Consider the following 26,356-nt stretch of genomic DNA (forward strand, 5'->3'; position numbering starts at 1 on the left):
ATGGGAATCTTACCTGGAGAGACAAAGATCCCCCTAGACTGGGCACAACCACACGTTTTTGAGGGGCCTAAAAATCAGTGCAACCATTTTGAGGTCAATTTTGGTAAAGTCAACCAATTTGTAAATACTATGAAGCCAATAATTCCCCTTCCAGGAATCTGTCCTACAGAAATAGTCACACCAGCACCTAAAGATATAGAGGATGCTCACTGCAGCGGTGTGAGAGCAGAGGTTGGAAACCACCTACTAGCTACTAGGAGAACAGACAAATAAAAATATGGTTGGTTCATACAATGGGGTCCTATGGCACCGTCAATTTTTATGGTGCACGTCAATTTTTACAGGGAATGTGTATTGCTTTTGTAATTAAAAATTAAGTAATACTTTTCTTTCTGCCTCATGTCAGTGGGAAACAATCACAAGAAAATACTTTTAAATGTATAGCTGAAGTCATCTGAACAGTCTTAACACTCAGGGTAGTGACATGACACGTTTTCATGTCTTTCATTTTCTATTTATTTATTTAATTTTAGTTAGAACTTTTACTTGAGATCACATTTGATTTGCCTTTCTCAGACTCTGCCAGAATAAATAGAGGATGCTAGTAATTCAATAAAAATGGGGGAATTAACATCTTGCCAGTAGTAAGTTTCCATGTCTTTAGAGTGTTCACCTCCCTGCCTTTCATTGCCTCTGGAGAATCCTTCTTTCTTGCCCTCAATAGCATCTTGGACAGAGACCATAGTGTTCATATAACCTTAATTGTTAAGTGACCTGTCCAGCTTTCAAACCCTGATTTCCTATTTAGTTCTGACCCCCAACAGGTTGGGGGCCTGCAGTGGGGAGGAGGTCGTTCTGCCTCTGGTAACCTCCTCCTCCCTCTGACAGGCTCTTTCTGTTCCCTCAGCTCTGAGTGAAGGACAGATTCAGCCACAACCTCCTCCGGGTCCTCCCCATTCCTCAGTTTTTCCAGCTTTGGCTGATCCCCTAACCTCTGCTCCATCTGCTAATGCAGAGCACCCCAGTGCCTCCTCACCTGCAGACGGCAGTGTGCTTGGGAAGGATGCAGCAAAGTGGCTCAATTTGGCCCACTTCCCAGATGTTCTTTTAACCCCCGGAAACTCAGGCCTTGTATGTGTGCTGTGCTGAGTGGGGGATGGGCAGGCTCTCTCCAAGGGTCAGGTCTTCCAGTTTTTTCTCCTCTGGGCAGATCAACAAGCTTATCAAACAAGATATCAAGCTCCTCTTCTTGCAGGCATCCACCAAAGTTCCATATGATTCTTATGGGTCAACTTAGGGTAACGGCAAGTACCCCCACCTTCCTCTCAATGGAGTCCAGGAAATTGCCCCTCATCAAGAACGTTCCACCTCCAAGGTCTCGGGACCCTGACTCCAGTCTCCTTCCCATCCCCCGCTCCTAAGATGAGATCTGCCCCTTCTCGTAGCCACTTATTTATTTCACACATTTATTTCTTTTATTTACAGCTTATGGTCAATGCAAATCAATTCCATGAAATGAAGTTACGAAAAAATGAAAGCACAATTATGCAAATCCAAAATAGATATTCAACACAAAAAACAAGCATAATAGTAGGGTCATTTGCACACACAGCAGCATGAGAGCCAGTAGATGTTTCAAAGGAGAACAGTACTTGCTTTTCCTCTTGAAACCACATCAGATACTAAAATGCCCCAGCTCATCAGTGTGTGTACCAGTGAACCAAAATTTGTTTCTAAAAATGTTTCACATGAACCTCTTATAAAAGATATTGTTTCCAGATTGAAACCTCCTCTCATGCTTCATATCAGTTTCTAAGATCTGAAAACTGACTGATACAGCGTTGTTCAAAATGTAGCTATTCTGATTCTTAAAGGTTAAAGATTAAAAAAAAATTTTTAAAACAATTATTGCACACTTAATAATAGTGGTGCCCTCCCAGCCTTACTCCAGCAGGGGAGGAGTCATTTCAGGTTCTATATCCACAACCCTGGGCCCCGCCTTTAGGACCAAGCCCACCACCTGCTTGCTTCCTCTCCAGGCTCCATTGGCAGCTCCACCCTGGCTCCAGGTAGCATTTTGTCTGGTGATGGCACCTGCTTCCAAAGTCCAGGCTGGGAACTCTGTCCCACAGGGACCAATGTTCAGGAACCTCCCCATACTGATGAGACTGGGGAGGGCTCCTCCTCCAGCCAGCGGGCCCCTGTGTACTGGCTGCCACAGTTCACATCAGGCCGAAGAGCTCTCTCCGTTTTCCTCTTTCCCAGCCACAATTTGGAGATTTTGTAGACAAAGGTCCAGAACCACATGACTGTATCTGTCACTGCTGCTGCCTCCCTGGGATAGTCTCCAAACTGCCCTTGGAGAAGAGCTGCTCAGCGAGAGAACTGGCAGAGCCCTAGGACTGGAAACAGAGAAGCAGCAGGTGAGCTCAGCAGCATGGGTGGGGGTGGGGCTGGCCCCAGTCTTCGTCCCTCCTGAGTCTAGATTTGGAAGGGTGACCCAAGCAAACCGGGCCCAGCTCTCATCTGCCTTCTACTGATCTGGGAGTTCACAATGTTGTTGTAGAACCAGGTACTGGCCACATTTTTTAACTGTCACCTTCTTGCTGAACAAGTTGCTATCAGTAGTTCAGAGAAGCAAGAGAAGGAGCCAATAGCATTAAACTAAGCAAGGGCAATGCAAGGAAATGGCTTGTTTAAGTGGAATTAGGTCCCTCTGTTGGCAGTCATGGGAGGGAACCTGAGACACAGTAAAAAGGAAGCTGACTCCTCTGGTTTCTGCTCTGCAATGTAAAGAGCTTGGGAGCATCACTCCTGTCCTTAGCAAAAGAAAACTACTGGACAAACTAAAAAGCAATGACTCTTCTTAGATCGTTCAGAGAATTCGGGTCACAACTGTTGCTGTGAAAACTGGAGAGAGAGGTGGATACAGAGAATCAATTTACCAAGAGCAGGAGAGCAAGAAGAGAAGCCGGTGTTGGAGCCAGTAGGTAGGAACACTTACACTGGAATTGACCAGCTGCTGGAGGCAGAGTATGGACCAGCTAGAGAGTTTAAAACCCCCAAGGGACCATTGTTCTTGAGCTTTACCTCCAAGAGCCCCACCATGTTCTCGCCTTGAATTTGGAGGCAAATCCCCTCAGGCTTTCCAGCAGGGGCTGAGGAAAAGCAGCCCCTGTGAAATATGCCAGAGCACTCGGTTCTTCCTCCAGTTCCCTGAAGCAAAGGCCAGCACTCGAGGGGGACGACTGACTGGGGAAGGGCAGTTAGCCAACTCCAGTCCCCTTGAGCCTCCCAGTTATATACATGGGGTGCGGAGGGGGGTGCTGAGAAGCCCCTGTGATGGTCATATCCCAGATGCCCAGCCCAAAAAGAGACTGAGACCTCATCATAGTACCATAGAATATCGTGGAATGGTCCCCTTTACCAACACTTCACTACCACAGCAGCATGACTGCTGCATAATAACAAAGGATTGCAGTTGAAAAAAACTATAAGGCTCAGGCACTGTTTAAGAGCAACTTTCTAGGGGCGACAAAAACAGGGACACAAGAGGAAACTGAAGTCTCAAACAACTACAGCTGCGGTAACAGTAAACATGGTGTCACTCCTGACCAGATCAGCACAAACCATCACACTAAAGCCAGCTCACCTCAGTGCCTGCTACCCAGTGCATCACACCTGGTTTTCAATGGAAATTACCAGGCATGCTAAAAGGCTAGAGGAGACAGTGTGAAGAGGAAAAAAAGCAACAGAACCAAACTCAGACATACAGTGATTTTGGAATGGTCAGACCAGGATTTAAACAACAATGATTAATATGTTAAGCATTGTAATAGAAAAAGTGGACAGCATTGTAAGAACAATGGATAATGTAAGCAGAGAGATTGAAACTATAAGAAAGAATCAAAAAGAAATGCTAGAAATCAAAAACACTATAACAGAAATGCAAGATGCCTTCGATAGGCTCACCAGTTGTTTGGAGAGAGCTGAGGAAAGAGTCTCTGAATTGAGGCTGTGGCAATAGAAACGTCCCAAACTGAAATACAAAGAGGAAAAAGTGAACAAAAAATAAAAAAGAACAGAATATTTAAGAACTGGAGGATAATTAGAAAAAGTATAGCATGCATATACAACTACCAAAAGGAGTATTGTGGGGACAGAGTCCCAGAGAGCAGTTTTCAGGCTCTCGGCCTCACATGGAAAGGTGCTGGCTCGGGTAGTAGATGGTCATCAGCTGTGACTAGTTGGCCATCAGCTGTTACCAGTTAGCCATTAGCTGCTGATATAACTGCTGTGGCAAAGCTAGCTAGGGGCAGAGTGTGGATTATGGATTGCAGAGAGGAGGATTGCAGTTAGCAAGTGAGGTTGGTTGGCAGAGACAAGCAGACGGCAGGTGGTGGATCGTGTGGCTCCTGCTTCCTGTGTCTCCAACCCAGCTGCCAGTGAGACTATAGTGGTGTGACTCCCCTATCTATGGGTGTTCCTTTTTGGCCTCATCATATCCTGCGTTCTTATGCGGCGAGCGGGACCAGAGACCCTGCATGACACCCTGCATGACAAGTATTATGCTAAGTGAAATAAGTCAGAGAAAGACAAATACCATATGATTTCACTTACATGTGGAATCTAAACAAAATAAATGAACAAACAAAACAGAAACAAACTCATAGATAGAACAAATTGATGTCTGCCACAATGGAGGAGGATTGGGGGGCTAGGTGAAAGGGGGAAGGGACCAAATGTGCAAATTGCTAATTATAAAAACAATCACGGGGATGTAAACTACAGGGGAGTGTAGTCAATAACACTGTAGTAACTATGTATAGTGTCAGGTGGGTACTAGACTGACTGGGGTGATCACTTCATAAGTTATATAAATGTCTAATCACTATGTTGTACACTTGAAACTAAAACAATAATATATGTCAACTGTAATTGGAAAATTAAAAAGTTATTTTAAAAAAAGAATACCAAAGGAGGAAAAAGAGAAGGAACAAAAGAAATGTTTGAAGTAATAATGGCTAAGAATTTCCTCACATTAATAACAGCAAACTACAAACATAGGAAGCTCAGAGAACACGAAGTAAAATAACAAATTAAAAATTTATACCTAGGCCTATCACATTCAAACTGCAGAAAACCAAAGATAAAAAGTAAAATCTTGAAAGAATCCAGAGGGGAAAACATCTTACCTATAGAAGAACAAGGATAAAAATTACATCAGAGTTCCTGTCACAAACCACGCAAGCAAGAATTGAATTAGGTGAAATATTTAAAGAGTTGAAAGACAAAACCACCAACCTAGAATTCTGTATCTACAACAAATACTCCTAAAATTTATATGGATCCACAAAAGACCACGAATAGCCATCGCAATCCTGAGAAAGAACAAAGTTGGAGATATCACACTCCCTGATTTCAAACTGTACTACAAAGTTATAACTAAAATAGCATGGCACTGACACAAAAACGCACACATAGATCAATGGAACAGAATACAGAGCCCAGAAATAAACCCTCAATCTATAACAAAGGAGGCAAGAACATACAATGGAGAAATGAAGAAATGAGTCTCTTCAACAAGTAGCGTTGAGAAAACTCTACAGATACATGCAAAAAAAAAAAAAAAATGAAAGTGGACCACTTTCTTACACCATATACAAAAATAAACTCAAAATGGATTAAAGGCAAATGTTAGATGTGAAGCCATAGAACTGCTAGAAGAAAATATAGACATTAAACTCTTTGACATCACTCTTAGCAATATTTATTGGGATATATCTCCTTGGACAAGCAACAAAAGCAAAAACACATGGGACTACATCAAACTAAAAAGCTTCTACACAGGGGTGGTCAGGTGGCTCAGTTGGTTGAACGCGAACTCTGGACAACAGGGCTGCCGGTTCAATTCCCACATGGGCCGAGCTATACCCTCTGCAACTAAAATGAAGACAACGAGCTGCCGCTGAGCTGCAGCTGAGTTCCTGGGTGGCCAGATGGCTCAATTGGTTAGAGCACATTCTCTCAACCACAAGGTTGCCAGTTCGACTCCCTCAAGGGATGATGGGCTGCGCCCCCAGCAACTGGGATTGAATAGTGGTAACTGGATTTGGAGCTGGGCTGTGCCCTCCACAACTAAGACTGAAAGGACAACAACTTGACTTGGAGCTGATGGGTCCTGGGAGAGACACACTGTTCTCCAATAAAGTCCTGGAAATACCATCAACAAAATGAAATGACAACGAACTGAATGGGAGAAAATATTTGCAAATGATATATCCTATAAGGGGTTGATATCCAAAAATATATAAGGACCACATACAACTCAATAACAAAACAAGAAACAATCTGATTAAAAAAAAAAAATTGGGCAGAGGACATGAAGAGACATTTATCCAAAAAAGACATACAGAATGGCCAACACATGGAAAGATGCTCAACATCACTAAACATCAGGGAAATGCAAATCGAAACCACTGTGAGATACCACCTCACATCTCTCAGAATAGCTATTATTAAAAAGTCAACAAATTACATGACTTGGGAGAATGTGAAGAAAAGAGAACTCTTGTGCACTGTTGGTGGGACTTCAATAGGTGCAGACATTATAGAAAACAGTATGGAGACTCCTGAAAAAATTAAAAATAGAACTACCTGATGACCCAACAGTCCCACTTGTGGGGGCCAGAGTGCGAGGCCTTGGGGACCATGTGAAGGGAGCAGGTGTTCCCTAAGGGGCAACAGGACCATGGAAGATGGGTCACACCCATGATTCAAATCGGATTTTCAAGTTTAATCTTTCAGGATGCAGAAGTTAGAAGATGAACTCACTGGGTCCAAAAAGTGAGTGTAAGGAGACAGGTAATTTCTCAGGTTTAGGCAAAAGGGAAGGTGGCTTGGACGGTGGCAGAGGAACAAGGATGTCTAAGAGGTACTGCAACCATAACCTGAACACAGGTGAGCCCCAGACAGCCCACCCTCCCCAACTCCTCCTTGTCACATCCCAACCTAGACTGTCAGCAAATTCTGTCAGTTTTACCTTCCAGATAAACCCAGAATTAGACCAGGCATCACCTGGTCTGAGACACCATCATTTGCACCTGGATAGCAGCAGCTGCTCCCCCAGGGTTCCCCACCTGCCTTAGGCTGAATCCACTTTGGGGAGATAGCCCTCTGGGCACTCAGATGCAGTGCTCAGCCTGCTGCCTGCCCCTCCTCTGCAGCCTCTGGAATGACATAGGCTCCCCATCACTCCATTCTGAAACCCCTGAGATGTGATCTGGTGAGCGCAGCCAGATTTACACTGGGGAGCTTGGCTGTTTGGCCTGGAGAACAGCGAAGCATGTCACTCAGCTCAAGTAGAGCTTGTATCAGGTCCTACCCTGGGTACTGTTTTGTCACCTTCCCAACTCTCTGGAGATTTCACATGTTTCTATGGCCATATGGACCCTCACACTAATCCTGTCACATTCACCTCCAACTTGAACCACTTTCACTAGGAATTCTATTTCTGCTCTTCAGAGGGGCCCTGCCCCATCCCAGCTGTGGTCACTCACGTGTTTTATTTGCGGGCTTAGCATCTCCTCCATACGATGGAAGCGGACGGGGCTGCTGGAGACCTCTCTGCAGAGATATCTGCTGTGTGAATCAACCAGTTGCTTGTGCTTTTCCTGCAGCCCACTCTCCTCACCTCCTCCACAAGCCTACACGAGAGACTTCATCAGGCAATTGCTGTTGGTTTGGGAAGGAAAGGGGAGCACTGATCAGAACCCACTATGTGCCAGGCACTGGGGACCAAAGATAAATGCTGCTCTCCTGTGCTAAGCCACAGAGACACAGCCGAAAAGGATGGAAGCTCAGCAGGTGAGTCCCAGGACAGGGGAAGTGAGGGAACTGGGCAGGTGGGCAGAGCTTGGGAAGCGCCCCCAGCAGGCAGAACTGGGGCCTGGTGTTCACCCTTTAGGGCACTTCAGAACCACCCAAAGTCTTGTCAGAGATGCAGATCCATGAGCCCCACCCCAGACACTCTGATTCAGGTGGTCTGAAGTGGAGCCCTGGAACCTGCAGGTTTAACAAGGTCTGGATGATTTTTCAGGAAGCCTGGAAAATCAGACTGCAGTGGGGGAAGGGAGTGGTAGGTGGATGGTCATCACTGCTACCTGGGAAGGTTCAGAGCCCCAGCACATTTACTAGCAGCTCTGGGGGACTAGGGGGAGGTCTAGAGATGGGGTGTGCAAGGGGTGTGTGGATGGGGACTGTCACGCAGGGTGGCCTGCGGGGTCTCTGCTCCTGCTCTGCACATAAGAATGCAGGATGTGGCTAGGCCAAAATGGAACACCCACGGAGCCGTAGATAGGGGAGTCATACCACTGTAGTCTCACTGGAGGCTGGATTCACATGACGTGCGACCTGCTGTCCGCTTTTCTGCCAACCGACCGACTCGACTCTCTCTGGACTGACTCCCCAACATAGCTGCGGCAGTTATATTGGTGGCCAATGGCTCAATGGTTACAGCTGACGGCCAACTAGCCACAGCTGATGGCCATCTACTACCTGAGCCAGCACCTTTCCACATGAGGGTGAGAGCCTGGAAACTGCTCTCTGGGGCTCTGTCCCCATAGGGACAAACAAGCAAGGCCAAGGATAGCCTGTGTGATGGAGGTCCTGAGATGGGTGTAAAAGGAGGACGCTGTCCTGGATGTTGTTCAGGGGGAAGGGCCCTGTGCACCTTCCAGAGAGATTCAGTGAGTGACACCTGATCTCCTGATCACTTCTCTAGAGCAGATAAATTCTTCCTCCACATTTCCCTGCTTGGGATCTAACCATCTGGGGATCCAGTTCTTATCAGCCTCCATTTGCACCAGCCTCCCGGCTGCAACACAAACTCCAGGCTCGCCAACTTCCCATTCAGTCCTTCCTCACCTTGAGAACCCCACCAGCTTCCACTCTTTGAGCTTACAAGAGGGATCCACAGAAGATGGCCTTGGGGATTAGAGCTAAGCACTTAAAACTCTTTTTCTAACCTGCATGGAGAGTTTCAGAACAAGGAGCAGAAAAATCTCAGAGGAGCCCCCACAGCCCGATAAGGTCAGAAACTGCTCTATGTCAAACTCCAGAAACAGACTGACTCCCCTTCTGTTGATGATTGTTTGCCCACTGCTTCTGCTGGGTTTGTCACTGGGTGAAAGGTGAGATAAAGGCGGCCAACCTGAGGTCACCTACAGGACAGTGTGGACTGGGAGTGCAGGACGAGGCCTCTGCTGCTGGAGAGAAAGTCCAGCCAGTTACATGGAGGGCCTGGGGAAGAGCGAGGGATGGCGGTCACTGGTGGTAAAGACTAAGCGGAACTTGAAGCAAATGTAATCAGTTGGGAGAGTATGGGAGGAGCTAGGACTTATGGGCGTTCCCAAGCTCTACATAATCATGAGAGGCCTACAAGAGAGCCCTACAGGAAGAACTCTATGTTTACAAGAAAGCTCTGTGGTTCTAACTCCCCCTTTCCTTTTCTTCTTTTCCTTTTATAAATACCCCTCCATCTTGGCACGCGGGCCAGAGTATGCACATGGCTTGCCATGTCTCCATGCTCTGGGTTGCTACACTTTTCTTTTCCCCAAATAAATCCTTTTTAATAATAAAACACCTAGCTTTATTATTTTTTAGTTGATACTGAATACAGGGCTGCAGAAGGAGATGGGAGAGACTAGAAGCCATGGAGAAGAAGCTGTTTGAGTGGGCTGGGAGAAGTCAGAGGACAGAAGAATTTGGTTTTGTACCTTCCTTAGTTCTTACTAGAAGTAATGGGTGGTGAATGGGGCTTTTCCCTCTGGAGTTTGTACCTTTACTTTCTCCAGTGCCCCACCCCCACCCAAGGCAACAGAAAGCTGTCTGGAGGCAACTGATGTCAGTGGGGGGCCATGGGAGAAACTTGGTACCAGGTCACACTGCCTCCCCCGCCTTTGCCGAGGGGAGGGGCCTGAGCCAAGCATGAATGCAAGCGCCTCTCCAGGGGGTGGGTGGCTCCCCTGCACCGCTGTCTCCGCAGCAGCTTTTGGGAAAGTGACTTCCAGAGCCCACACCCGATGTACTAAATCACAATCTCTAGAGGTAAACCCCAAAACCTGCTCCATCAACAAGGAACCTGTGTGACTTTTAAGTCAGACTGGTCAACCTGAAGAGACCCACAGATCAAACCCAGAGAGTCCTTCTGGGCCTTTCTTGCGTTTGCTGACAGTATGCTGGGGCTAATGGCACTCTGCTGCCTTCCAGTTAAACTAGAGGGTCATCTCAATTTACTCTCCCTGCCCCAGGATTTGAGGGGGATGCGAAGAGGTCATTGCAAGCAATGGTTCCAAATTTTCACTGCCTGTCAGAATCACCGATGTAGCTTTTAAAAGTTGCCTGGGCCCTACCCCAGGCCAATTAAATTGCAAGCCCTCAGTTGGGACCCAGATAAAAGCATTTAAAGCTTACAGGTGGGCAGCCAAAGAGATCATTGCACCACACCAGGGGTCTTAAGCCATTTTGTACCAGACTCCTCAGAATGCTTGTAAAGACACAAATACATAGAAAATACAGAGGAATGCCATATATTAACATACGGTTACCAAAAATTAAAACAAATGTATTTTATCAGGTAGGCCAATTTTCTATGTTGAAAATGCTCTAACAACAGTAAGACCATTGGTTCAACCAGACAGTAATATGTATTATTATACAGTAAATAACAAGATATAGCAGTGGGTCTAATAAATGATGTAATTTCAAAGAAGTAATAAAAACACGATATTTCAAGGTGTCTGCAGCCACTGCAATGTAACCACAATGTAATCTGGAAACAGCTGAGATTTCTGTCGCTGAGAGTCACAGTACTAGGTGATTTGTTGCTTCCATTCATAACCTCCAGAGAGCAGCGGCACCTGCTGGAGTTTGTTAGGAATGCAAACCCTTGGGCTCCTCCCCAGATGAGCTGTATCTCTGTTCTCCCATCAGAGCAGCAGCCTGCTCCATCCCTTCTCCATCTCAGGTACAGGTTTTGCACTCCGAATTCACCTTTTTGAAAATCAAATTCACCATTTGCAAATAAAATTCATCCTTTTGCAGATCAAATTTTTTCACAAAAATATTTTTTAATCTTTGTAATAAAAATAAATCCAATGTTAATTATTGTTAAAATTAAACATTTTATTGCATGTATTTAATAATAAACATAAAATACTTATATTTAACATCAGAAATACTTATTTACTTAGACCTTCATTTATAACGGTTCTCCTGCCGCTGCTCTTGGTAATTTCATATATATATATATTCATAAAATAATTATGACTATCTCTAGGAGTAATAGTTGCAAAGGAATGATTAAGAACATCTACTAAATGTTCATGGTTTGATGAATCAGCCAAAATATTTCTTGCGCAGAACTTAATTTTTGAAAAAACTTCTTCAATGGGGTTCATCATTGGAGAGAATGGTGGTAGAAATAATAAAATGTGTCTTGTCTGACCAACAAGATCACGTACTTCCTGGGTTCTGTGGAGGCTTACGTTGTCAAAAACAAACCACCCTTCCTCCAGATTATCTTCATCCAATTTCTGCAATAATCTCTGAATAAATTCACAAAAAATATTTGAAGTAACCATAGAACGCGCAATTATTTCATGCCACACCATTCCCTGAATGTTTATTGCTGCAATTAGAGAAACATTTCATCCTCTAACCATTGTTACAGTCACACGAAGTGGTGTATTATCTTTCGACCGTGCCTTAGTTTTTCAAAAATTAAGTTCTACACAAGAAATATTTTGGCTGATCCATCAAACCATGAACATTTAGTATATATTATTAATCATTCTGTTGCAACTATTACTTTTACAGATTGCCATAATTATTTTATGAATATGTATATGAAATTTCCAAGAGCAGCGGCAGGAAACCGTTATAAATGAAGATCTAAGTAAATAAGTATTTCTGATGTTAACTATAAGTATTTTATGTTTATTATTAAATACCTGCAATAAAATGTTTAATTTTAACAATAATTTAACTTTGAATTTATTTTTATTACAAAGAGTAAGAAAACATTTTGTGGAAAAATTCGATCTGTAAAAGGATGAATTTGATTTGCAAAAGGGTGAATTTGGTTAGCAAAAGGGTGAATTTGGAGTGCAAAACCTGTAGAATGTTTTTCAATCTGTGAAAATTTGGTAATGGAAAAGTATCTCACATTAAAAAATCAATAAACATGCTAGCTTTTTCTTTTCTTCGTGTGTACAGAGTTCGAAGAATTGTATGCCATTGCTGTAGCAAGACTCCTTCCACCCCCATCCACTTGTATGCGGCACACCTCATTTTATTGCTTACTAGCTTTTTCATCTTACTTGGCCATTTCTATTTCTTCCTTGAATTGGGAATTCAGGTGTTTTGTCCGTGTCTCTATGAAAGTGTATGTCTCTCTTTAGTAGCTCTCTTTATGTATATTGGAAATGTTAATCAAGCTCCGCCTTTTTGTCAGAAATTGACAATATTTATCTATCATTTATCTGTTTGTTGTATACATGAATATCTTCATAAACAGATATTATATTCAAGTACAATCTTTGAGATTATTTTTATTATTAAATTTAGAAAGATCTTTCCCTTGTCAATTGAAGGTGAACATATACCTCTGTTTACTTGTTTACTTTTAACTCCTTATTTTTTAATTTTGGAGTATGGTAAGTAAAGAGGTCTATTTATTTTCTAAATAGTAAACAATTGTTTTAACATTCATTATGCCAAGAAATTCTAGGAAACAGAAAAGCACCCTTTGCTGAATGGGAGAAGATATTCATCAATGATACACCCAATAGGGGTTAATATCCAAAATAATTAAAGAACTCATACAACTCAATACCAAAAACAAACAAACAGTCCAATTAAATGGACAGGAGACCTGAATAGACATTTCTCTAATGAGGACATACAGATGGCCAATAGACATGAAAACATGCTCAACATCACTAATCAGGGAAATGCAAATAAAAACCACAATGAGATAATCACCTCACACCTGTCAGCATGGTCATCATAAATAAATCAACAAACAAGTGTTGTCTGTTGTCGAGGATGTGGAGAAAAGGGAACCCTCATGCACTGTTGGTTTGGTGGAATCACAAGTTAGTGCAGCCACTGTGCAAAATGGTTTGGATGTTCCTCAAAAAATTAAAAATAGAACTACCTTATGACCCAGCAATTCCACTCCTGGATATTTACCCAAAGAAACCCAAAACACTAATTCAAAAAGATATATGCTCCCCTCTGTTCACTGCACCACAATTTACAATATCCAAATATGGAAGCAGCCTAAGTGCCCATCAATAGACGATTGGGTAAACAAGTGGTACATATATACAATGGAATATTACTCGGCCATAAAAAAGAATGAAATCTTACCATTTGTGACAATATGGTTGGACCTAGAAGGTATTATGCTAAGTGAAATAAGTCAGACAGAGAAAGACAAATGCCATGTGATCTCATTTATATATGGAATCTAAGGAACAAAATAAATGAACAAACAAAACAGAAACAGACTCATAAATACAGAGAACAAACTGATGGTTGCCAGAGGGGAGGGGCCTGGGGAGTTGGGAGAAAAAGGTGAAGGGATTAATGAATACAAATTAGTATCTTTACAAAATAGTCATGGGAATGTAAAGTACAGCATAGACAACATAGTCGATAATATGGTAATAGCTATGTATATCGCCAGGTGGTGTTAGACTAATCAGGTGGGGGGTGTCACTGCATAAATTCTATAAATGTCTGACCACTATGCTGTACACCTGAAGCTAATATAAAATAATATTGAATGTCAACTGTAATTGCAAAAAATTTGTGAAGAAAATATAAATAAAATCCACATGTATACTATACCTAAGTTAAAGAGCTAAAACTATAAAACTTCTAGAAGAAAGTATAGGATTAAATTTACCTTTGATTTATCAGAAATTTCTTAAATATAACATAACAAGCATTAACTACAAAGAAAATTATCAATAGACTGGACTTCATCCAATTAAAAGTGTTTGCTCTTCAAAAGAAACTTATGAAAATGAAAAGGCAAGCCACAGATGAAGAGGATAAATATGTGATAAAGGGCTTGTATCTATAAAAACTTTTATATCTCAACAATCTCCTAATTGTCTAAAATAGAAGAAAAACAGCCCAAGTTAAAAAAAAAAAAAGATAAAATTGAACAGATATATGTGGATAGAAAATAAGCACATGAAAATATGATCAATTTCATTTAGTCATTTAAAAAATGCTAATTTAAACAGGATAATACTACACACCTATTACACTGACTAATATAAAAACGACTAGCCGTACCAAATGTTGGAGAGAATATGAATCAGCTGGAAACATATCGTTCATTGCCGATAGAAAAGTAATATAGTACAACCACTTTGGAAAACAGTTTGACAGTTTCTTAATAAGTTAAACATACACCTACCATGTGACCCAGCCATTCCACTCCTAGGTATTTCCTAAGAGAAATGAAAGCATGTCCAAGCTTTTACACAATGTCCATAGAAGCTTTATTTCTAATAGCCAAAAACTGGAAACAACCCAGACGTCCACTAACATTTGGTGACTGGATACAGATATTGTGGCATATCCATATAACAGTACAGCAAGAAAAATAAATGAACTATTGATACATGCAGCCACATGGCCATATGTCTATATTTATGCAAGAAGTCAAACCCCCCCCAAAAAAAGAGTACCTATTGTATGATTTCATTTACATGAAGTGCTAGAAAATGCAAACAAATGTATAGTGAGAGAAAATAGATCACGGGTCATTCATGGATATTGTGATGATAAACGGGCAGGCAGGAGGGATTACCAAGGGCATGAGGGAATTGTAGGGGATGATGGATACGTTCATTATCTTGACAGTTGTTTTCCATTATCTTGAAGTTCTCACAAGTATATACTTACCTTAAAACTTATCAAATTGTACACTTTCAATGTTAGCAGTTTATTGTTTGTCAATCATATCTCGATGAAGTTGTAAAATGAAAGAGGAGATCCAGATGGCCAACAGGTATATGAAAATGTGCACAACAGCTCTAGAAAACATCTTCAGGAGATGCAATTTAAACCATGAGGAGATACTACTACACACTCAATAAAATGGCTAAAATTTAAAAGGCTAATAATATCAAATGTTTACAAGGATATGGAGCAAGTACCACTCTCATGTAATGGTGAGGAAATGTAAAACCACTACGGAAAAAAGTTTGGCATTTTCGAATACAAATACATGCTACGACCCAGCAGTTCTATTCCTAGGTATATATCAGAGAGCGTTGTAGGTATGTGTTCACAAAAAGTCATATACAAGAGTGTTCCCAGCAATGTTATTCAGAGTAGCTAAATACTGTAAGCATCCCAATGTCCATCATCAGGGAGATGAATGAAAAAGTTTGGGATGATCACACAATGGACTATTACTCAACAACAGAAATGAACTACACAACATGTAGGAAACATGATGGGTGAAAGAAACCAGAACAAAATAGTGTATACAGTATGATCGAGTTCTAGGTAATGCTAGACTGGGCAAAATTGGAAGAGACAACCAAGATGGCTCAGTGGGTAAATGCTGTGCTTACCTTCTCTCACAACCACATCAAAATTACAACTAATCTACAAAACAACCATTATTGAGAATCACCTAAAATCAAGCTTAACAGAAGCCTTTCAACTAAGGACGTGCAGGGGAAGCCACCTCCAGACTGGTAGGAAGGGCAGAGACGCAAAACAGGCTGGTCCCACACCCTCATGTGACCATTAAAGATTGGAAAGGACATTTCAGCTGTGGGCATCCCCTCATCCCCCAGAGAAGTGAGAGATCCCAGCCCCGCCCCAGCCCAGGGTTCCAGTGCCAGGGAGAGAAGTCCCCATAATTTCTGGTTGTGAAAACCAGTGGAGAGTGTGACTGAGTGAGACTGAGTGCAGCTGCACTCCCAGGTGTTACTCTTAAAGGGACTGCGCACGGACTTACCCCCCAATGAAATCACTCCCTGTGAGCTCTAGTGCTAGGGCAGTGGCTGGAAAGGGTATAAAAGGGCAGGGACATTTGGTGGGGGGGGGGGAGAGGAGGGAGAAACTAATTTGTCTGGCTTGGGACAGGGGCTGGAGAGGCAGCTTTCTTCTGGATGGGGGAACTGGTTGAGGCCATTGTTTCTTTGTTGAGCCCTCCCCATTCCCTGTGTGCAGACGCAGGTGGCCTCCATATCTGAGTCTCTGCCATTTGTCCCGTCCCCGCCCAATTCTCAGGCACATCCAGCCCACTTCCAGTGGCTTTTTTGTGCAAACTGCCTGCATTGGCTCAAGCTACAAACTTTCCTAAAGTCTCTCAAAGGTTTGCAGAACCCAGACAAGCAGCATGTGGCTTGAGTATGTCCTGTATCTCTGGCTGATCAGCCCTAAGCGAGGCACTAATGGCAGCCGTCCTTGGTTTGTGTTGTGGCCTTCCAAGCACAGGACAGGTGGCAGCCATCTGCGGATTTCTTTGTGGCTCCTGCTGGGTGGCCCTGAGTGGGGCCCAGGTTGTGGCTGAACTTGACCTGCAGCAAGTCCCTTCCAAGGTGGTCCTGGGGCTGGTGCCCCCAGTGACCAGCTTCAATATGAGCTGGAGCATCATCCAGCTGCCTCCAAGTACGACACAGCCAAGGGACAGATTGGGCAGGTACCAGAGTCCTGCTGAGGCAGATCCTGCTCTGTAGGATCAGCCCCAGCACAACAACTCTTCCACTATAGTCAAGGCCAGTCCTCAAAACCAGTGAGCCCACGGGTCAGACCCACACATTAATGTGCAATTATCAACCAAGGCTCAACTACAAGAGGAGGGCACACACCACCCACGTTAAAGGACACACCTGGAGTGCGTGGCTCAGGTGACCAGAAAGACTGCACCACTGAACCCCACAGCATACCTACTACATAAGGCCACTTTACTAAGACCGGAAGACATAGCAGCCCTACCTAATAGAGAGACACAAACACAGGAAGACAGCCAAAATGGGGATACAAAGAAACATGTCCCAATTAAAGAATAGAACAAAGCTGCAGAAAAAGAACTAAGCAAAATGGAGATAAGCAAACTATCAGACACAGAGTTCCAAACACTGGTTATAAGAATGCTCAGTGATCTCAGGGAGAACTTCAACAGAGAGATAGGAAGCATAAAAATGAAGATGGAAACCATAAAACAGAACCAGTCAGAAATAAATCATACAAAAATGGGAACAAAAAATATATTCCAGGGAATCAACACTAGATTAGACGAAGCAGACTATCAAACCAGTGATGTAGAAGATAAGGTAGCAGAAAACACCCAACCAGAACAGCAAAAAGGAAAAAAAAATTGAGGAGAGTTGAAGGGGCCTCTGGGATAATATAGAGTCTACCAACATTCGCATAATAGGGGTACCAGAAGGAGAAGAGAGAGAGCAAGGAATTGAAAACTTGTTTGAAGAAATAATGACAGAAAACTTCCCTAACCTGGCGAAGGAAATGGACATACAAGCCCAGGTAGCACAGAGAGTCCCAAACAAGATAAACCCAAAGAGGCCAACACTAAGACACATCATAATTAAAATGCCAAAGGTTAAAGACAAAGAGAGAATCTTAAAAGAAGCAAGAGAAAAGCAGTTAGTTGCCTACAAGGGAGCTCCCATAAAACTGGGAGCTGATTTCTCAACAGAAACTTTGCAGGTGAGAAGGGAGTGGCAGGAAATATTCCAAGTGACGAAAAGTAAGGACCTACAACCAAGATTGCTCTACCCAGCAAGGCTGTCATTTAGAATTGAAGGACAGATAAGGAGCTTCCCAGACAAGAAAAAGCTGAAGGAGTTCATCACCACCAAACCAATATTACAAGGAATCTTAGAGGGACTTCTTTAAGATGGGAGGGGGGTAAGGATGGGTGAAAGGGGAAGGGATTAAGAAGTACAAATTGGTTGTTACACAGTAGTCATGGGGATGTAGGGTATAGCCTAAGGAATATACTCAATAATATTGTAATAACTAGGTATGGTGCCAGATAGGTGCTAGATCTATCAGGGTGGTAGATGGGAATGGGGTTGAGGGCATTCCCATTCCCAAGAAATACAAATTGATGGTTAATACAGTGTGGGGAATATGATCGACAATGTTGTAAAGATCATGTAAGGTGCCAGATGGGCAGTGCACTTACCACGGGGATCACATCATAGACTGTGTCCAATGCACTATACACCTGAAGCTGAAGCAGAATAATACTGAATGTCAACTATAACTAACTATATAGGTCTATATAGTCACGGGATGTGGAGTACAACATAGGGAAGATAGTCGATGGTATTGTAACAGCTATGTAAGATGTCAGAGAGGCAGTAGCTTGAGGGGTGGGTTATCACTGTATCAGGGGTTTAAATGTCTAACTAGTATGTTGCTTTGTACACCTGAAACTAATAAAAAATAGGCTGAAGAAGAAAAAAGAGCCGAGAAAAATAGTGGAAATATTCCAAGTATCTGGTCAGAGAAACAAGTTAAGAATACTGTTTGTGTCAGGTACAGTTTCTCTTTTGATTCTCATCAGTAAATGGTGTCTTTTAGAGCTACATATTTTTTAGTCCAATTTTATAGGAAAGCATTTGAGCTCATAGTAAATAAACTACTGGAATTACTGAAAATGAAAACTCATATGATTCAGAATGAACCCCCAAATTCTTAAATAAAAAACTTTCACCATGAAAAAAAGAAAGTGAAAATTCAAATGACTAAGTGGGAAAAATATTTGCATGTAATACTACAAAGGGTAAATTTCCCAGATACACAGAAAACTCCTCTGAAAACCTGATAAGAAAGACCAACAACCCAATAGAAAAATGGGTTCACTGAAAAGTGCAAATGACTTATAATTTAAAAATGCAAACCCAAACTGCACAGATAACATTTTTCTTTCATCAGAAGATCCAATGACAGGTGGTGGTGAAAACAGGGAAAAAACCCCTCTTTTCCTGCAGGAGAAAAGGAGAAAATGCAGACTTCCCCCCCACCCCCCACCTGCCCCAGGAAACTAGGAAGCACTTGGCAATGTGTCCTTTCTGCTCTAGCAATTAGAGGAATTCTGCTCTAGCAATTCACACTCTGGTGTAGTCATGCAATCATGAAATGGTACATAAAAAGGTTATTCACTGCAGTGTTGTTTAAAGTAAAAGACTAGAGAAAACCCCAAAGTCCAAAGTATGAAAGTGATGAAATAAATTATTGTACATCCATGTGAATTAGTTTGCTAGGGCTGCCATAACAAAGTTCCACAGACTGGGTGGCTTTAACAACAAAATAACTGTCACATAGTTCTGGAGGCTGGAAGTCTGAGGTCAAGGTGGCAGCAGGATTTGTTTCTTCTGGGGACAGTAAGAGAGAGAATATGTTCCATGACGCTCGCCTAGCTTCTGGTAGTTTGCTAGTAATCTCTGGCATTTCTTCGCTTGTAGAGGCATCAGCCCCATCTCTGCCTTCATCTTCACACAGCGTTCTCCCCGTGTGCGTGTCTATGTCCACATCCCCCCTTTTCATAAGGACACGAGCCATATTGCATTAGGGGCCCACCATCCTCCAAGTGTGACCTCATCTTAACTAATTGTGTCTGCAATGACCCAATAAGAATGCAAATTCTGTGGTAATTGGGGTTTGGATTTCAACGTATGAATTTTTGGGGAGGGCATAATAAAACCCATAACACCATGCAATGGACTAATAGTCATAAAAAAGAAAGAGGGAACTCTTTATGAAATGGTATGGGGAAATCTCTAAGATGCAAAGAAACCAGTGTTTCAAGTTACAACATGCTCTATTTTATGTTAGAAAGGATGAAAAGAACTTGTACCTATTTGTCTTTGCTCATAAAAATATCCCTGAACTTTTGCATCAGAAAGCACTAACACTGGCTCCGTAGTAATGTACCTGGGATGCTGGAGCACAAGTCTGGGAAGGAGAATTTTCAGTGCATGTCCTTTTCAGACTCCTTGAATTTTGAAAGATGAGAATGTACTATTTGTTCAAAAATTAAACCTAGACATAAATAAAACTTAAATTGAATCAGACTGCTAAACTACTCTCCAGAAGTATAATTAATGAAGCCCTAACCATACATGAAAAGCCTTTTACACACTGTCCTCTCTAGGACTGGGTTTTAGCAGGTTTGCTTTTTCTTTAAATTTGCAGACAAAAAGTCACATAGGTTTATTTAATTTGGTTACCCTACAGTGATCTCCAGGGACTGCCTCAACCTATCCTTAGATTGAAACTTCTTGACATCTTTTGTGGAGTTTTTGTTAATCACAGGAATAAGTCCTGTGGTAAAAAAAAAAAAAATGCACTTTCTGAATTTGCTGCCTGCCCTTTAACATCATGGGTTTCCTTTCACATCTGGGAGCTGGAAGCATTGAATGGGTCGTAAAATTCATGTGTGGCAGGTGGCACTGTTGCGCTGCAAGAGAGACAGGGATGAACCTGGGGAAACTTGAGTTTTCAGTGACTCTTAATAACTCATGATCCCTGGAAAAAAATCTACAAGGTACAGCAGCCCTCCTACCCTTCCTGTCCTGGGGCCCTGTGCAAGAGGGGATATGTCTCCCTCCCGGAAGTCCTCGCTGAATTCTGCATCTGCAATGGTAATCAACAACAGTGAGTACGTTTGTGGTGCTTAGTTTCTGCCAGGTTCTAATTGCTTTACCTAATTAATATATTGAATCTTCTCAACAACTCTGTGATGAAGGCACTTTATATATATCTCCACTCTACAGATGGGGAAACAGAGAGGGTAAGCAAATCACCCAAGGACACACAGCTAGGCAGTTTTGAAGCTGGGATCTTTGACATCTTTGAAAATCTCTGTCCTGAAAACGTCTTTGACACCTGCTGTCTGGTCTCCTCCAGAGATGCCTATTTTCTCCAGCTGTCGCTCACAGACTGTGCGGTACCAAGACCAAGTTGGAGGCTGCAGGGGTGCCATGCAGACCTCTGCCAACATGGCAGGAGGAGGGAAACTCTTTTGAAAGAGAGAATTGGGCTTCCTGTTACACACATGGACTAACTGACCATTATATAAGACCTCAGGGAAGTTGAATATCAAAGGAGCCATCCTTTGTTTCCTTAATTTAAAGGATAAGCTCTTGGAAAATGACACCCACTCCAGGGTATTTCTCTTGAATCAGTGTTGGACTCTAGGATTCTTATGGGACAGGGACTGTGTAACCCTGGGCTGGTGCTTAACTTCCCTGGGTCTCAGCTTCCCCATCTGGAAAATAGGTAATAATAGTACTTCATCAGGTTGTTGTGAAAATTAAACTAGTGTATGTATAGCACTTAGAACAGGGCCTGCCATATAATAAGCACTGTGTCAGTATTAACTTTGTTGCGGTGATCGCGTTCTAATAGGCACTGGGTCCTGAGGGGAGTGGCTCGTGCCCCTCAATCCCCCAGGGAAGAGAAAGATGTGGGGACAGGACCTGAGCTCTTGAAGTGCGACCTTACACTGGGTTGAGAGTTGACAACCCCCCTCTCCCTGGGTCTGGCTTTCTTGGACCCCAGAGAAGCACTCAGGGGAGGAGGCCAAAAGCTAGCAGGGGAGTCCCCTGTAGTGGTCCTAGGACACGGCCCAAGGTCTGTGGGTGTCGAGTGTAGCCAGTAGTGGGTTATTCTCCCAATAGTGAAGTCTTGTGAAAGATGATGGCCTGGTCTTGACTGAGCTAGGGAAAATTATAGGAAAGGCTCATGTCCATATTTGAACCTGCATGTTGGATGCCAGTGTCTCTAAAATGCTGGATGTGATCTGTCTGTACAAAGCACTCTAACTAAGCTGAAGAGAACAGCAATGTAGACATATACAACCTGGACTGGCCCTGGAGAATACATGGGATGCCCCAAAGACCTAGAGAAAGGTACTTGGAAGGGGCAATGTTTAGTCAGGATGGCTAAGATTGGCTACAGTAACACATAAACCCTTCATCCCAGTGCCTTAACACAAGATTTACTTCTTGTTCATGTAAAGGTTAATTAATACCGGTCAGCTTGCCCTCCTCCATCTTGCACCCATCACATCTGGAATGCACGGCCTTCAGGGTTGCCACTGTAGGAGAAGAGAGGGCTGGAAGATCCCACGATGTTTTTCAGGAGCAGTCCTGGAAATGCCTGGCATCACTGACACCCACATCTGTTTGGCCAGAACCAAGACACGCAGCTCCATTCTCACTGCCAAGGAGGTTGGGAGATAGGGCAGCTTGTGAACATTTGGTGAACATTAACAGTCTTTCCACCATTAGGGAACCTGAAAAAGGTGAAAAGAGAGAGGCCCTGTGGTCACACTGAGCTCTGTGCCTTGGGTGGGCATGATCCCTCAAGACCAAGTTTGTTACACGGGCTCGTGACACCTGTGTTCAGGCAACCCAGGAATCTTTCCTTAACATTTAGAGGAATGTTCCCCTCCAAGATCTACCCCGGTTTTCTTCTCATTTGTTTTATATTTTGTTTGTTTTTTTAAATATTTATATTAATGACCTGTTACTGTATAACAAATTGCCCTACATTTGGTGGCTTCAAACAACAAAAATTTATTTTCTCACAGTTGCTTTGGGAAGGAATTTGAAATCTTCACTGAGTGGAACTGACTCAAGGTCTCTGATGAGATTGCAGTCAAGGTATTGGCTGGGGCTGCAGCCATTCGGAGGTGTGCCTGGGGCTAGATACACTCTCACATGGCTGTTGGCAGGAGGCCTCAGCTCCTCACCACGTGGGCCTCTCCACAGGCTTATGCGAGTGTCCTCATAGCATGGCAGCATGTGATCTAAGAGAGAGGGCAAGGCAGAAGCCACAGTGCTTTATGTTCTAGTCTCTGAAGTTACACGATGCTGTTTGTTCAGCCCACACTCAAGAGGAGAAATCAACTCCATCTCTTGAAAAGAGGAATATAAAATAGTTTGTGGACATATTTTAAAACCACAACAATCTAAATAAAATTTGCGTTATAGTATGAATTTCCCTCCTGCAAAGAACCAATTGCCCTCCTCTTGATTTGTAATACTTTATTTTATCATATAAATTATTATATAGAAAAGGGTCTGTTATGGGCCACCTGTTTAGCCGCATTGACCTGCAATAATAACGTGGTAGCATGGTTGGAGGGCAGGTGGACAGGAAAGGCTCCCTACAGAGGATGTGGACACCATCTTGAGGGCAGAAGCAACTAGGATTATAGAGGCCCCGCCTCAGGCGAGGCAGTGATTATACTGAGGGTGAGGTAAACCAGGGTGTGTGTGTGCATGTGAATGTGTGTGCCCGTGTGTGTGTGTGTGTGTGTGTGTGTGTGTGTGTGTGTGTTGAAGGGAAAGTGCAGCACACAGGGCTTCATGATATATCAGACTAACAAGGGTGCGGGGGGGACGTGGCAGGAAGAACTGCAGCTGAACCCATCTTCTGTTAGAAATCCCAACTTCTTCGGTTCTGGGACTTTGTTCTGCAGGTGTGGGCACCATCTGCTGGAAGACCTGAATCATGAAAGCAGCAACATCTCACCTGCATTTTGGAGGGAAGGTCCCTGGCCCAGCCCAAGAGAGGGCAGAGCGTGGGGCCCTCGGTTAGAAGATGGGCTGTTAGGGGATGGAGGGGCACAGGCAACACATAGGAGCACATCCTGGACATCTGCCAGAACCAGCAGGGGAGCAGAGGGTGGGAAGCTTCTGTTGGGACAGGGAGGGGACCTGCTCTGGAAATGAATGATTAATTTCCCCCTGGGATTTGCAGAGCCACAGAGCCACCAAGGCTGATGGTCAGTACCAGGACCTCCATCTTCCACTCTAAGAAGTTTCAATTAGGCTATACATGGGGTCCCCGACAGACAAACAGGAAGAAGAAGAAGGCTACCATCTGAGAATTAAAGTATTAAACTTCAGGCATAATAAAGAGAATCAGCTTTGAGAAGATAAGCCATGAAATTGTCTATACAAATGTGATTGAGTTTAGAAGCCCAAACCCCGAAGATGCCAAAAATGCAATCACAGAGTGGTAGGGCTGGAACCGGATTTGTTCGTGAACTGTGCCTGATACCATTGGATCCCCCCAGTAGCCATTCCCATGTCCCTTCTTCCTAGCTAACAGAGCGCCTCAATTATAAGGGACAGAAACATGCCCGGGCACTCAAGATTGCTGTAAGATGGCAAAACAATTATTTTTATGCTTCTTTTTTGGATACTAAATTTCCCATCCTCCCTTGCAGTGAAAGGAGGCAAGGTGACAGATTTGGGCCACTGAGGTGTGCAAGGAAGTCTGCTGTGAGCTTCAAGGAAAAATTTTTGGTATTCCCAGAACAAAGCCCCATGCCCCTGGGTGCAGGGACCTGGAGTACCAACAGCCTTCTTCAGTCTGTACCAGCATTCCCTAGATCCCTATTCCGAGGGGAAACCCCTGACCACAGGTGTGTGGCCTTTACACGTTATGTCCCCCTTTTAGGATTCATGATGTCATTAGACTATTCATGGCTCTGAGGAGTTCTGCAGAAATTTCAATTTTATCTAACCTGGTATTTCCCAAATTTTTCCCATGGGACACCCCGCCATTTACATGGGGCACCTATTAATGCCATTTTACCTCTATGGGCATCTTATCTAAAATCCCCACTGCCTTCCTCTGCCCAGCCCAGCTCTGCCACAATCCAGTTTCTACTGTGCTTTAGTTCCTCTTTAGCACGTATCACCACCGCCTAACATTATATTAAATATTCATCTATTTTCTTTGCCCCAATCTTTAGTGAACAGCACTACTGTTGAACCAGTTGCTCAGACCTCAAACCTGGACTCTTTCTCTCTCATATCCTAAGTCCAATCCATCCTGGCAGCAATACCTGCAAAATCCATCTAGCCCTATCACTTGGCACCTTCTGTACTTTTATGCATTTTGGAACCACTGTCACCTCACCTGGACCTCTGTGACAGCCTCTATAGTGACCTCCTGCTTCCCGCTTGTCCTAGCCACAAAGGACAGATGGGGCCTTTGAAAATATAAATCGGATTATGCTTCTGCCTTGTTCTCCACCCTCCAGTGGCTTCCTGTGACACTTAAAATGAAACAAAATGTTCTTAGGTTCTGCAAGAACCTGCCCACCTCTGGTTTTTATTTCCCACCCTACAAGTCCCCATGGTCCCAGTCCTGCTCCTTGAGCTCCAGCCACTTTTGCCCCACCTCAATCACACCCCTAGTGTGTCAGGAAGGCTTGGGGTTTTGCATTCCATGTTCCCTCTTCCGGGAAGCTATGCTCCCAAAATTTTTGCAAGCAAGTTTATTCTCACACTTGTAACAGATCTCTGCTCAAAACCTCCTGCCTCATAAAGGTCCCGAGAACTATCTCATTTAAAAGAGCCCCCATCCATCCATCTTCCTTTTTCGTCACAGCATGTGTTTGTCTCTGACATAGTCTTTGGCACAGTCTCCCTGGTCACCTGAGCTAGGTGCTCCATGCATATCCTTTGTGTGCCCTCTTGTTGTAGTTGAGTGTTGATTGCTGCTGGCATGTCAATGGGTGGGGTTGACCCTCAGGCTGAATGGCAGTGAAGGCTGGCTGTCATTACAGTGGATGAGCAGAAATGAACAGTATTACAATAATATGTGAGGACTTTAATACCCCACTCACCTCAATGGATAGATCATCCAGACAGAAAATTAATAAGGAAACAATAACCTTAAGTATCACTTAGACCATATCAACTTCATAAATATTTACAGAACATTTCGTTCAAAAATTACAGAATACACACTTTTCTGTAATGAAAGTGTACATGGAAACTTTTCCCAGGATAGACCACCTATTAGGCCACAAAACAATCCTCAATAAATTCATTAAGATTGACATTATGTCAAGCATATTTTCTGACCACAAATGCATGAAACTGGAAAACAACTAGAGGAAGAAAACTAAAACACAAATACATGGATATGAAACAACATGCTACTAAATAACCAATGGATCACAAAGGAAATCATAAAATGAAAAGTGATCCTACTGAATGGGAGAAGATATTTGCCAATGATATATCCAATAAGGGGTTAATATCCCAAATTTATAAAAAACTCACTCAACTCAACTCCAAAAAAACAAGCAACCCAATTAAAAAATGCGCAGAGGACATGAAGAGACATTTTTCTAAAAAGGACATGCAGATGGCAAACAGACATATGAAAAAATGCTCAACCTCACTAATCATTAGAGAAATGCAAATAAAAACCACAATGAGATACCACCTCACTCCAGACAAAATGGCTA

The 26,356-nt window shown here is 43.1% G+C and overlaps 1 protein-coding gene across 1 annotated transcript in view; it reads left to right on the top strand.

Moving 5' to 3' along the window:
• LOC141567351 (butyrophilin-like protein 9) overlaps positions 1 to 26,356 on the top strand; it is a 390,425-nt gene that overhangs the window by 7,849 nt on the left and 356,220 nt on the right. The window lies entirely within an intron of this gene.

Source organism: Rhinolophus sinicus, chromosome 5, assembly GCF_057876585.1.
Source record: "Rhinolophus sinicus isolate RSI-liver-muscle chromosome 5, RSI-T2T, whole genome shotgun sequence".
Classification (NCBI taxonomy): Eukaryota; Metazoa; Chordata; class Mammalia; order Chiroptera; family Rhinolophidae; genus Rhinolophus; species Rhinolophus sinicus.